Source organism: Vombatus ursinus, unplaced genomic scaffold (assembly GCF_900497805.2).
Source record: "Vombatus ursinus unplaced genomic scaffold, bare-nosed wombat genome assembly UNPS02014821.1, whole genome shotgun sequence".
Lineage (NCBI taxonomy): Eukaryota > Metazoa > Chordata > Mammalia > Diprotodontia > Vombatidae > Vombatus > Vombatus ursinus.
The window spans coordinates 49,689,191-49,704,615 of NW_020954599.1; the positions used below are offsets into that span (position 1 = coordinate 49,689,191).

At 38.1% G+C, this 15,425-nt stretch overlaps 1 pseudogene; it reads left to right on the forward strand.

The window, feature by feature from the left end:
* Positions 1-2,312: 2,312 nt before the first annotated feature.
* The window catches only part of LOC114024471, a 139,114-nt pseudogene continuing 126,001 nt past the window's right edge, over positions 2,313-15,425 (forward strand).

Genomic DNA, 15,425 nt, shown 5'->3' on the forward strand with positions numbered 1-15,425 from the left:
CCAGAGTTTGCTAAATTCATGACCAAGAACCAAGAGCTCTCTGTCACTCTGCCAGTTTCATGAACCTTCATTCTATTCCCCTCAGAAAAGTGGGGTAAGATCTGAGACGACCAGATTGCCTAGGTAGTGTTATTGCTGTTCAGTCATTTCTATTGAGTCTTACTCTCCCTGATCCAGTTTGGGATTTGCTTGGCAAAGATACTGGAATAGTTTGCCATTTCCTGCTGAAGTTCATTTTACAGATGAGGAACTAAGGTAAACAGGTATAAGAGATTGCTTGGGCTCATTGCTAGGCTCTAATTGAGATACAAGACTAAAAGAGAACCATAAAGGCTGCAAAAAAGTTCCACTAAATCAGGGAAGATAAGACACCTATACAAAGAAAAAGTATTAATAAATAAGTTATATTAAATATTACATGTACAAGTGAGGAAACAGAAAAGGGCAGAGCTGAAGGAGTGGTAAGAGACTGAGGCAAAACATTTTTCAGAATAAACTTTTATTGCTAACTTCTGTTCTTATACTCATTCTCCTCATGGAGACTTCCTGCTCATTTCCAGAGAGCCAACACATCAAAGACATTTTGAAACAATATTCATATTGTCAACAATGTCTACAATGAAACTTGAATGTTTGCACATCCCTACTGATCTGATGAATTTAGGGGCAAGGAAACTCTGACTTGGAGAGCCTAGGTGTGAACACCCTTGTGAACTATAACCCATTTCTCTGAAAAAAAGATGAGAACTCTATCCTGTAAGAGAGACTGGAAGCACTAAGAGGAGACAGGAATTTATATTTTTGTGGGCAGAGGAAAGTGAGAGGCTAAAAAAGGGAAACCCTTTAAAAGACCCCAACAATTCAGTACTAAAACGTTTTCCTGGTAGAGCTCAAGGGAAAGAGCTACATTATGTATCTTGAGAAGAATATCTGAGAAGGAAGGAAGCAGAGGAAAGCTTTGCTTGTAATTGAGGGACAAGACAACTCTGGCCTAAAGGGCCTAAGTGTGAACACCATTGTGAATTATAGACCATTAGTATGCAAAAAAGATGAGAACTCAGCCCTATACTAGAGATGGGAAGCCTATCAAGACACAGGAGTTCTCACCTTTTGTGGGTGGAGTAAAGGGAGAGGCTGACCAAAGGAAGACATATAAAAAGACCTCAACAATTCAGTCCTAACATCTTTTACTGAGAGAAATATTGGAGAAGGACAGAATCAGAGGTAAGTTTTTCTCTGGAATTATTTTTCTCCATATACTTAAAAAGCCAGTTCAGTCCAGTAAAGCAGTCATAAACTAGAAAGGGGACAAAAATGAGAGGCTGAGGAAAAAAATATCTGAGTTTAAGTCTGTGATGGGGGATGGGGAGAAGTTAAGGATACAGAGAAAATGAGTTGGGATTTTCCTTTCCTTAATGCCATATTAGATTATCAGAAATGTGATTATTATGAGTCATTGAAATGAGATCAGTTATTCCTAAACTACGCAATAAAGTAGTAAGGTAGGTCAAAACAGAGACTTTCAGTAGTATTTAAGAGGAAGTAAAGATGTTTTCTTCAGAAGATGGTGACCCTGAAGTGTATGGTAAGAGGAAGAGAAGGTGAGAGTAAAAAATAGTAAAAGAGAACCCCCATCATCTAGGTTCCTTGGAGGAGAGAGCTCAGGCTCAGCACTGGAGCTATCAGCTTCCATTGTCCCTGGGTACAAAATGTTCCTATACAAGAAAAACAGCTCTTTAACTTCTTCATGATAGCTAGGGATGAGGCCCACCTGGAAGACAGGCTTAGTGGACTCTGCCTTAGCCCACAATCTTTGAGTCCCATGACTTTTAGATTCCCTGATTCTATTTAAAGGAAGGTCAGACACTTGGGATCCCTGAGGATCTGCTCAGAATGTGTGGTTGATATGGAACTACCTCTGTTGCAGGCCTTCTATTGCCTCTGATTCCCTGAAACATAACCTGTACAAAAAGTTTCAGATGACTTGGATAGGACAGGAATCCCCTAGTCAAAATTTTCACTGACTTTTCTTCCCCTGGTGTGGGAACATGGATGCCAAAGAATTATTGGAAAACCTCAGGGCAGATTTCACTTGCTCCATCTGCCTGGGCTACTTCACTGACCCAGTGACTGTCAAATGTGGCCAAAGCTTTTGTACAGAGTGTCTTCTCCAGTGCAGGGAGGGAGCTGATGCAAAATTAACCTGCCCAGAGTTCTGACAAGTTACTCAAATTAGCAATTTGGTGCCCAGCAGGAACCTGCAGAGTCTTTCTATCACTGGCAAAATAATCAGATCTCATTTACTGAAGAGCATGGTGGACCTGATCACCTGTGATCAACATGGGGAAAAAGAGAAACTTTTCTGTGAGGAAGACCAGAGATCCCTCTGTGAGTCTTGTTCATTAGCCTCAGAGCACAAGGATCACCAAGTCCTTCCCTTGGACAGGGCTGCTGATAAGTGCAAGGTAAGAATGTCTGCTCACTATTGATCAAGCCCAAAGAAGAAACGGTGTCTGCTCATTCAACTCTCCTTGTGGCCACTGATATATTGGACACACAGCTCAACTGACAGAGCCCAAAGAAAATCTAAAGGCTTCATATCTATCTTTGCTTTCAAAGCCAAATTCACACTTTACTTATTCTCATTGGGCCTTCTAGTTCTTCTGTTTCATTTTCCTCATCTGTAAAAACGTTGTTAACAATAATCATGTCAGTCCAATGGATAACATATAGTCATGCCTTGGAGAGACAAAGTGCTTTATAATTGTGAGCTCTTATTAGCTAATAATTCTCAACTATGGGGATATTTTCGTTCTCAAAAAGGTTTTGACAAGACTTTGCTTTTCCTACAGGACAAGCTTCAGGAGACACGGAAAATTTTATTGGATAAAAAGGAGGAATTTCTATATGAATTGAATAATGAGAGAGAGAAGGAAGTACAGTATAAGGTCAGTGTTTTTTTTATTTTATTTGGTTTTCTTTCTTTTTTTTCAGTAAATTAATCAAAGGTTTATCTATTTTATTGTTTTTTTCATAAAAACCAGCTCTTAGTTTTATTTATTAGTTCAATAGTTCTCTTAATTTCAATTTTCTTAATTTCTCCTTTGGTTTTCAGTATTTCTAATTTGGTGTTTAATTGAGGATTTTTAATTTGTTCTTTCTCTAGTTTTTTTAGTTGTATGCTCAATTCATTGATCTCCTCTTTTTCTATTTTATTCATTTAAGCATTTAGAGACATAAAACTTCCCCTAAGAAATGCTTTCTCTGCATCCCATAACTTTTGGTATATTGTGTCATTATTGTCATTCTCTTGAATGAGGTTATTGATTGTTTCTATGATTTATTGTTTGACCCAATCATTTTTTAGGACTAGATTATTTAGTTTCTAATTATTTTTTAGTCTATCTTTCCATGGCCCTTTTTTTACATATGCTTTTTATTGCATCATGATCTGAAAAGGATGCATTTAATATTTCTGCCTTTCTGCATTGGACTGTGAGGTTTTTATGCCCTAGCACATGGTCTATTTTTGTGTATGTGCCATGTACTGCTGAGAAAAAAGTATATTCCTTTCTATCCCCATTCAATTTTCTCCAGAGGTGTATCATATTTAACTTTTCTAATATTCTAACCACTTCCTTAACTTCTTTCTTGTTTATTTTGTGGTTAGATTTATCTAGTTCAGAGAGGGGGAGGTTGAGGTCCCCCACTAGTATAGTTTTACTGTCTATTTCTTCCTGTAACTCCCTGAACTTCTCTTCTAAGAACTTGGATGCTATACCATTTGGTACATATGTTTAGTAATGATATTACTTCGTTGTCTATGGTGCCTTTTAACAGGATGTAGTTTCCTTCCTTATCTCCTTTGATAATATCTATTTTTGCTTTTGGTTTGTCTGAGATCAGGATTGCTACCCCTGCTTTTTTTACTTCAGCTGAAGCATAATATATTCTGCTCCAACCTTTTATTTTTACCCTGTGTGTGACCCTCTGTTTCAAATGTGTTTCCTGTAAACAACATATTGTAGAATTATGGCTTTTAATCCATTCTGCTATCTGTTTCCATTTTATGGGAGAGTTCATCCCATTCACATTCACAGTTATGATTACTATCTATGTCTTTCTCACCATCCTTTTCCTCTCCTGTTTATACTTTTCTTTCTCCTTTCTCCTTTTCCCTCCTGACTAGTGTTTTGCTTTTGACCACTGCCTCCCTCAGTCCCCCTCCCTTCTATTAGCCCCCTCCCTTTTTTTCCCCTTTACCCTTACTACTTTTTTCCTCCCCTCTATCCCCCCTCCCTTTTATTTCCCCTTTTCCTTCCTAATGCCTATAGGACAAGTTAGATTTCTATACCTAATTGATTATATTATTCCCTCTTTGAACCAAATCTGATGAGAGTAAGGTTCAAACAATACTCGTTTCCCTTCCTTCTTTCCCTCTGCTATAATATTTAAAAATAAGATTTTTGTGCCTTTTCCTGTAATGTAATTTACTCTTGTCTGCCTCCTCCTCTCCTTTTCTCTCAGTACATTTACTTAGTTAGATCAGATTAATTCACTTACTTGAATCCATTTAACCCACTTGATTAGATTTTTTTCTCATTACATCAAAGTCAACTTATACCCACCCCCTTTATGTATGCCCCTTTAACATGATATAATAACAATACAGTTCTCAAGGGTCACAAGTGTCATCTTCCCTTGTAGGGATGTAAACAGTTTGCCCTTATTAATAACATGTTGTTTCTTTCTGTCCCATTTACCTTTTACCTTGTATTTGAAGATCAAATTTTCTGTTGAGCTCTGGTCTTTTTTATCAGGAAAGTTTGGAAGTCCCCTATTTCATTGAATATCCATCTCCTCCCCTGAAAGATCATGCTCATTTTCACTGGGGAGTTGATCCTTGGTTGTAATCCAAGTTCCTTTGTCTTAAGGAATATCATATTCCACGCACTACGATCTTTTAATGTAGAAGCCCAAGGTCCTGTGTAATCCTGTCTGTGGTTCCATGATATTTAAATTGTTTCTTTCTGGATGCTTGCAGTATTTTCTCTTTGACCTGGTAATTTTGGAATTTGGCTACCTATATTCCTTGGCATTTTTAATTTGGGTCTCATTCAGGAGGTGATCAGTGGATTCTTTCTATGGTTATTTTACTCTTTGGTTCTATTACCTCAGGGCAGCTTTCCTGAAAGATACTTTCCAGGCTCTTTCATTCATCATGATTTTCAGGTAGACCAAAATTTTTTAAATTGTCTCTCCTGGATCTATTTTCCAGGTCAGTTGTTTTACCAATGAGGTATTTTACATTTTCATCTATTTTTTTTTCATTCTTTTGACTCTTTGACTGATTCTTGCCCTCTCATAGAGTCATTAGCTTCCATTTGCACAATTCTAATTTTTAACAAATTGTTTTCTTCTATTAGATTTTGTACCTCCTTCCCCATTAAGCCAATTGTATTTTTTAAGGACTTGTTTTCTTCAGAGTACTTTTTTTTCCAGTTGGCCAATTGTTTTTTTTAGGGACTTGTTTTCTTCAGTGTACTTTTTTTCCAGTTGGCCAATTGGATTTTTTAAGGACTTGTTTTCTATAGTTAATTTTTGTCCTTCCTTTTCCAAGCTATTGACTCTCTTGCATACTTCTCATTTCTTTTCCCATTTTTTTCCTACCTCTCTCATTTGACTTTTAAAATCCTTCTTGAGCTCTTCTAAGAAGGTTTTCTGGGCTTCAGACCAGTTCATATTCCCTTTTGAGGTTCCACGTGTGGGTTTGTTGACAATGTTGTCCTTTTCAGAATTTCTGCCTTGATCTTCACTGTTCCCATAATAAGAATCTATCGTACATTTCTTTTTGTTCATAGTGTTTGCTTATTTTCTGACCTTTAAACAGATTGAGCTCTCCTGCTAGGGAGCAGAGGACACTGATCCAAGCTTCTTGTGTTGGAAGCCTCAGACCTGGTCACTAGCATTTTGTGCAGGGGCCTCTGATGTTGGCAGTTGGAGGCTGTAGGGTTCTGGCAGCTTACCTAGTGTTGGGCTGGAATCAGCAACACTGGAACTCTAGGGGTAGAATTGGGTAGTGTGTCCCCTGGAGATTTCCTGCTCACCAGGGCCTTTCCTTCCTTTTGCTTTCTTCAGCTGCTTTCAGGTGGATGTTGCAGGATGTTTATCTGCCTAGGGCCCCTTAGAGCACTGCTTCCCTTAGTTTTGCTGAGGCACTGGGAGACCCAGTTGCTGTAGAATGTTGAGGGACCTGCTGGCTTTCCAAGCTGGTTTCCACTGGTTCCCCCACCCTCACTGAGGCACTCGGGGGTCCTGGTGTTGATATTTGCCTGTTCCCCATCTGGGTTTCAAGATCTCCTCCTGGTATGCTGAGGTGGGGTTTTCAGCTAGCTTGCTGGGACACCCCCCAGTTCTGTACTGCTCCCCTTCCCCAGGGCAAGAAGGGCCTTTCCTGTTAATCCCTCAAGATACCTAGGCTACTGGACTGCTATACCCCATCTTTTCTCTGGTTCAGCTGTTCCAGGGTTTTTCCTGGGGTGATATTTTCTGGGCTTTCAGAGGTTAATAAGGGAGGGTAAGAGCAACTTACTTCTTACTCTATCATCTTGGCTCCTGGCAGCAGCAGAAGTTCAGTGTTTGTTTTCTTTTTTTTTCCTCTACCTCTTTTTTATTACATTAATATGTATATTTATGGAATAAAACAAGTATTTCCATAGCATAATACAAAAAAAAGATAATTATACATGAAACTGCAACTCTACTATGCATAACTTATTATTCCTTTCAAATATACAACAAAATTATGTAAATTCCTTTTTTCTCACCTACCCCTACCCCACCCTGGCCACCATCAGGCACAAATAAGCATGTGTGCATGTGTGTGTGTGTATAATATATGTGAGTATGTGTATACATACACAAATACATATATGTATATGTAAAATTATTCTATACATACTTCTAACAGCTTACTCTCTGGATCCAGACAGTGGCCTTCCTCTTTAGCTAATTTGGGTATTTATAATAGCCAGAATAACTTATTCACTCAAATTTGTTCTTCAAACAATATTGCCATCACTGCATACATTCTGCTCATTCTGCCCTTCACTTCTTCAGGCTGTTGAGGTTAGTGGGTAGTACAGTATTCTTTGGATTGAATTTGTTTCCCTTGGAGAAATCAAGTCCCTCACCCTCACCCCCCTGCACTCAGTGAAAGTCTTTCCAGGCCTCTCAAATTTCCTCTTCTTCCAAAGTTGGAGAAAACTCCTTCCTGGTCTCGGGGTTCTCTCAGGAGGGTTTCTGGTCTGGGCCTGGACATTTCCCCTCTTCTATGTGTCTCATCAGTTCAGAAGGCAGCCAATATCACTCTCTTTCCACTTGAATGATTTTATAAACAAACTCGATCATGAATTCCATGAACCCATTGTTTGAACCAGGAAGAAATTTCATTAACAGCCTGGGAAGCCTGGGCATCCCACATGTGGAGGCCCAGTGTCTGTTTTTTAAACAATACATGAGGTACACTGTCTCTTGAAGGCCCTTGTCATAAGGAATAGTTAGCAATGTAATACATAGAAAAATAACAGATTTCTATTAATGTTCAAAGTATATCAGATATTGTCAATATTATGAATGCATATGTTGATACCTAATACCTAATAACAGTAGAAGAATTGTTTTTCAAGTAAGCTGCTAAAATATGTGAATGAAAGTAGAGTTTTCTGGTAGCATTTGGACAGTTAGGGAAAGAAAAGGAACCGTGATACCCACTGGAGGGGTTTTTCTTCACAGAAAGCAACTTTTTCTGTCCTCATTAGCTAATTTGGGTATTTATAATAGCCAGAATAGCTTATTCACTCAAATTTGTTCTTCAAACAATATTGCCATCACTGCATACATTCTGCTCATTCTGCCCTTCACTACCTCAGGCTGTTGAGGTTAGTGGGTAGTACAGTATTCTTTGGATTGAATTTGTTTCCCTTGGAGAAATCAAGTCCCTCACCCTCACCCCCCTGCACTCAGTGAAAGGCCTTAAAGAGGCCTTTGTTAAAAGGCCTTAAAGAGGCAGTGTGCTTTACACGGTTTGAACATGGAAAACTTTGGAGAAGGGAGATGGAAGAGCTGTGTCTGGTATCAGGGTTTCTGAATATTCACAGTTGGCCAATAGGATTTAACAAGAAGCCAAAATATTTGACACTGAGCTCACCACTCATTGACTTCTTTTATCCTAATTTCTCTTGTGATAGGAGGATGTACAGTTTTTGAAACAGTCAGTTATATCTGAATATGAGAAAATGCATCATTTCTTATGGGAGGAAGAAAAGTTACAAATGCAAAAACTGGACGTGGAAATGAGAGACAACTTGGCCAAATTCAAGAAGAACAAGGCCAAACTGTTGCAACAAATCCAACATCTACAACAAATGACATTAGAGGTAGAGAAGAATTTGGACAAGGGGCCCTTGGAAATTGTGCAGGTATGTATTTAAAACAGAAATATGATATTGCTTTTCAAATGAGTAGAAAGTGGTTGTTGTCCTTTATTCTTGAAAAGGATCAAAATGGAATCCCTCTGTTGGAGTCAAGGTAGCAGGTAAATGATCAGACCAATACGAGCTTGGAAGGCTCTACTACAGGTTGGACACAAGTAATCCATATGAACATTTAGAGTGGAGATGTACCTAATTTGAATACCTCACATTTCTCTTGAGCTACTGCAATTCTGCTTTGTTCATAGAGCACAGTACTTTCTTTGACACACCATGCTACGTGGTCCTTTGCCAGTGTCTCTCATATTTCACAATCAATTCCAAAGTTTTTTCAGAGAGGCATGGAAAGTGACCTTGAATGGCTTCTTCTGACCACCATGTGAGTGCCTGCTTTACATGAGTTCTCTGTAAAATAGTCTTTTAGTCAAGCATACATTTGGCATTTGAACAATGTGTCTAGCCAATCAGAGTTGTGCTCTCTGTAGTAGTTTGAAGGGCTGGCAGTTTAGCTCTAGAAAGGACCTCAGTGTCCAGTACCATATCTTGCCAGGTAATCTTCAGAATCTTCATAAGACAATTTAAAGAGAAGCAATTCAGTTTCCTGGCATGGTGCCGCTTAATCAATCAGGTTTCACAGGCATACAACAATGAGGTCAGCACAATGGCTCTATAGACCTTCAATTTAAGAGGCAGCCTAATACATCTTCTCTCCCACACTTTCCTTCATGATGGTTCCACATATGGATGATGTCATTCTGGCTGCTGGAAAACCTGTTTTCTTTGGTGTTAATTGTTAAGCAAAAATTAGCACAAGCAACAGAGAATTCATCCATATTCTGTTGCATCTCAGCTTCAGGGGCTGCATTGACTACACAATCTTCAGCGACCAACAACAACAACAACAACAAAAATCACACACCAACTCTCCCTCCATTTTAGTCTTGGCTTGTAGGCTTTTCAAGTTAAACCATCAGTGTGGTAGCTGACCTTGAAGCTGCAAGATGGAAGGTACATGCCATGCCATCTCCAAAACACCTTGAGAAGGGACTGAGGGCCATTTTGTAGAGACATCTAGTTACATCTTTTCAATTCACTCTCCCAAATGCATGTGTTTTCTCGTAAGCAAGGCTTAATGGAAATCTACTCTAATTAAACAGTAAGTAGGGGAAGGATTCACAACAGAACAGAACCTTGGTGTGCTGGGATTTTCAAAAGGTACACTTCAAGTTGAATGGAAGTTTCACTTGGAATCTATAATACTGTGATGTGAGAGATCATCATTATCATCATAAATTATGAATTAATCAAACATCTATTAAGCACAAATTATGAATGGAAAAAAATTCTTGATCTCAAAGAACTTGCAATCTAATGGCAGAGATAATCAAGACACATACAAGTATGTCCAAATTAAAAGAAGAGAAAATAGATACAAATAGATAAAAGTTGGTTTGGATAGAATGGCCATAGCATTTGGATGCTGAAGGGATCAGGAAAAGTTATAATAGAAGGTGATACTTAAACTATGTCTTGAAGGAAAAGAGGAACTCTATGAGGCAGAGTTGAGCAGAGACAGAGAGAGAATTTCTTTCTTGAGATGACCAATGGAAAGGTCAAAGAGTTTGAGAACCATTGATTTGGTTTCTCTTATTGGTGCAACATCTGAGGAGGTACATTAAGGATGTTAAATTCATCAAGAAAAAAATGTCCTCAGTGGGGAATGGAATTGGAATCTTTGTCCCAGAAGATCAGTTGAAGAAACTGAGAATGTTTAAAATGAGAAAAGAGCAGTGCTGGGGGTGATAGTTCTACTCAAGTACTTGATTGTCTATTTGATGATAGACTAAGAGTGTTAGAACTATTATTTTTGGTGCCAGAGGGCAGAAGTAGGGCCAAGGGGTTGAACAATCACAACCATAATTATTCAGATTAGTTTGGTGTTTTGAATCTCCAAAGTGGCAGATACCCATTACTTTATCTGTGAGTCACAATCATAATCTGAGTTAGGTAAGACAATTATTATCCTTATTATATGAAGGAGGATGCCAAGTACCAGAACAATTGAGAGGCTTACCCAAAGTTGCAATGGTGGTTAGTATCAGAGACAGTATTTGAGCTCTTACCTTAATAACTCAAAGTCCCATATGCTATCTACCTAGCCATGCTATCGCTCCACGGATATTTGTCCAAAACCATTTGATCTGTCTCTAAAGATGATGATTTCCCTGTGATGGGAAGTGTTCAAATTGAGGCTGATGGACCACTTCTCTGTAATACCAAGATACTATTCATGAATCAGGCAAAAAGTAATATTCTACTAATGCTAATATTCTATTTTTCCCCAATAAAAAACAACCCAATTCCATCTCTTTAGTTTGGGATAGGTGAAGAGTGACAGTTTCTTTGTTTTGGGATGATAATGGATGGGCCTCTAAAGCCTTACTATCCATAGACCCAGGCAATGTAACTTCAGTCCAAGTTTCTGGTCTTTATTCAAATTCCATCTGTGTAAGATAAGGCCAAGCCTCTTTAATCACTGAACCTACATTTCCCATACACATTCATCTTAACAAAAGGGGACTTCTAGTCACTTCCTCACTCACAGTCTTCTAACTTCCTCACCTCCTATCCTCTCATTCTACAAAACTAGCAGGTTTACTTTGTCATATGAGTTTTCTAGCAGGCTCAAACTCACCTCACAATTGAGTCATTTCCTATCTTCAGGAGGGTATTAGATGGCATGAAGCAAATGAAATGAAAGGGGAACCATATTGTGCTTCTAAACTGATCTTTTTTTTAACCAAAGTACTATCCTAGGAAACTATTTCCAAAAAGGGGAGGAGATTGTGGGAAGTGATGTCTGTGCTGAAAAAGTCAGAATATCTTAAGAATTGACTAAGGATGACATTAAAACTTTGTTTTCTTCCCTCAGGATATGAAAGACACTTTGGAAAGGTAAGTTTCCATTCTATGGTAAACTAAGTAAGAAATACAGAGTTTCTGAAGGAGACTGGGTGGATGAAGGTGCTAATTAGTGGCTATGTTATTCAAGTGTACTGAAATTTGAACATGTATAACTGAATATACCCTGTTTGTAGAATTGAAGCCCTGCCACTTCAAGATCCAGAGTGCGCTTTCCCAAACCGGATAGCTTGCCAAATCACTGGCATGAGTGAAATGCTTAGGAGTTTCCAAAGTAAGTCATATCTATTGGCCTCAGTTGACATTTTAGAAAGCCCAAGAATTCCCATATTATTTGCAATGGATTGATGACTTCAGTGTGCGCTACTGGCATGTACAAAGAACCCTTCCCTCAGCCTCTGTTACTATATAACAATATGAGGTACATATTGTTCATTTCTGTTCACATATGACTACTGAGGTGCTTTCCCATTTTCCTCCTTTTATACCTCAATAGTCATTAATGGTCTTATTTGTGTCACTTATTAGTTCTGTTGTTTTCCTAAACAACTGGTTTATTTTCACAGTTGGTGAATTCATGTGGTTTATTTTCCAATTTATTTTCACTACTGAATATTTCTTTTTTATGTATTAATTTTTATTTAGTATTTTATTTTTCCCAGTTACATGTAAAAACAATTTTAATATTTATTTTTAAACCTTTGAGTTTCAAATTCTCTCTCTTCCTCCCTCCCCACCACCCCATTGAGAAGACAAGCAATTCAATATAGATTATACATGTATATACATGTACGTGTGTACATGTCATGCAAAACATATTCGAAATAGGCGTGTTGTGAAAGAAAACATAGATAAAAAACTCAAGAAAAATAAAGTAAAAAAAAAGTGTGCTTCAATCGGTATTCAGACACCATCAGTTCTTCCTCTGGGGATGGGTAGCATTTTTCATCATAAGTCCTTCAGAGTTGTCTTGGATCATTCTTTTGCTGAGAATAGCTAAGTCATTCACAGATGATCGTCTTACAATATTGGTGTTACTTTGTACACAGAACATTTCACTTTGCACTAGCCCATGTAAGTTTTTCTAGGTTTTTCTGAGAGCATCCTGTTCATCCTTTCTTATAATACAATAGTATTCCATCATAATCACATACCACAACTTGTTTAACCATTCCCCAATTGATGGGCATTCCCTCAATGTCTAATTCTTTGCCCACAGGAAAGAGCTGCTATAAATATTTCTATACATATTGGTCCTTTTCCTTTTTGTTTTTATCTCTTTTGAGATACAGAACTAGTAGTGGTATTGTTAGGTCAAAGGCTATGCATGGTTTTATACCTCTTTGGGCATAGTTCCAAATTACTCTACAGAATGGTTGAATCAGTTCACAACTCCACCAATAGTGCACTGATGTCTTATTTTTCCCATATCCCCTCCAACATTTGTCATTTACCTTTTCTGTCTTATTAGCCAATCTAACAGGCATGAGGTAGTACCTCAGAATTGTTTTTATTTGCATGTCTCCAATCAATAGTGAGTTAGAGAATTTTTTCACATGACTATAGATAGTTTTGATTATTTCATTCGAAAACTTATACTATCTTTTGATTATTTATCAATTAGAGAATGGCTGTTATTTTTATGAATTTGACTCAGTTCTCTATTATGTTTGAGAAATGATGCCTTTATCAGAGAAATTTGTTTTAATTTTTTTTTCACAGTTACTATTGCTAACTATATTTCCTTACATCCTATTCTCTCCCCCCTCTTATTCTATTCTCTCTCTTTTCACTCGGTCTCTCCTCAAAAGCGTTTTCCTTCTGACTGCTCCTTCCCTCAATGTGCCCTTGCTTCTATCACCTCCACACATATGTTCTCTTATCCCCTTCCTCTCCTACTTTCCTGCCAAAGGAAAATTAAGGTACTTATCCAAGTAAATTTCACAGGCAGGATAGTTCCCCAGAGAGTTCTCATTAATTCCCACTTAAAAGTGAGACTACTGTCCTGTGATTCTCCCACCTAATTTTGATATTAACCTCCAAGATCTAGACACCACAGTTGATTAACACTCCTCCTTTTCTACAGGGGATATAACTCTGGATCCTGAAACAGCAGATCCCCATCTCATCCTGTCTGAGGATTTGAAGAGTATCAAATGTGTTGATGTCCCGCAGGAGCAGACAGGCAACCAAAAGAGATTTGATTATGCTCTTACTGTTTTAGGTGCCCAGAAATTCACCTCAGGGAAACATTATTGGGAAGTAGAAGTGGGAGATAAGACAGGATGGGAAGTGGGAATCTACGAAGAATCAGTCAGCAGGAAGGGGCATGTCTCCAACTTACCTGGGGAGGCTTGTACCTTAGTATGTTTCAAATCTGGAAACTATTTTTGTCTCTGGACCTCACACAATGTCTTTTATTTGAATCAACCTGTACACAAAGTGGGTATTTTTCTTGATTATGAAAAGGGACATATAGCATTTTATGATGCCACAGATAGATCCCTTATCTACAGTCCCCCCAACATAGCCTTTCAAGGGCCTCTTCGCCCTTGCTTTTCTCCTTGCTTTCCCAATGAAGAAATTACCCCTGGATCTCTCACTATTTGTCCCAAGAGTAATTAATAGAGGGCTGTCGATGATAATTACTACAGGAGACTCGATGGCAAATGACTGAAAACCACACCTAAAATTGACTTTCTATTCATTTGAACCCAGGTTGAAGAGATCAAAGTTATGTATGATTATCAAAATCAACGAAAATAAAATCTATCTTGCTCATACATGGTATCAACAATAATGTGGAGGGGTGGAGTCAAGATGGCAGAGTAAAAGCAGAGACTTGCTTGAGCTCTCCCCCAAACCCCTCCAGATACCTGTAAAAAATGGCTCTAAACAATAATGTGCGTCACTCTGTATCAACATCCAGTGTGCCTCACCTGACTAATGCTTCACTGAGGGCTTTAACCATATTCAACAAAGCCAATCCACATACGGATATTTTTCTTATTTTTATAATTTTATAGTTAATGGACACTATTTTCTTATTATGAACAGAACTGGATGTCACATACAATGTATGTCTAAGATAGAAACATATTATATACACACACGGGCGCATATTTGTCTCCATACATACATTTAGTTGTGTATATTCTTATTTTTCTCAATAATAAACATTTTTTGTTCTCTTGGTTTTTTCCATGTGGATGGTTATGACAAATTCATTTGAGTTGTTACAGATCTTATACAAGAAGTCCTCAAGTATTCTTGGGTTTCAAATAACCAGCCCATTTACATTAACATTTTTGAACTTGAATCAACTGGGAGATATCACCATTAGTGGCAATCCTTCTTCAAATTGGACTATACACTGTACCTTCACAGCATGCTAAACTTTGGCAAGCATTTGTCTTGAAAATGAACCTGTTTTCTCAAAAATGAGTGTGTCTCAGAGGGTAATGAAAAGGTTTATTATGGACATAAGAACATTGTTAACACTGAGGCAGTTAGTAATTAAGTGACTTGCCAGAGTCATTGCTAAAATTAAGACCCCTGAAAAATTCTCAAATTACCTTGCTAACTATCTCATCATTCACAGAATAGAAAGGGAAACTACTATACTAGGCCCAATACTTTTTATTTTATTTTTAAAATTTTTTTTAGGCAATTGGGGTTAAGTGATTTGCCCAGGGTCACATAGCTAGTAAGTGTCAAATGTTTGGTCTGAGACCAGATTTGAACTCAGGTCCTCCTGACTTCAGGGCCAGTGCTCTATCCCTGGCATCACCTAGCTGCCCCCCAATACTTCTTTTTTTACTAGGCAATGGGGTTAAGTGACTTGCCCAAGGTCACACAGCTAGTAAGTATTATATGTCTGAGGCCAAATTTGAACCTAGGTCCTCCTGAATCCAGGGCCAGTGCTTTATCCACTGGGCCACCTAGCTGCCCCTGACCCCAATACTTTTTAAAAGGAATAAATAATTGAGTGATATGGCAGTGAAGAGAACC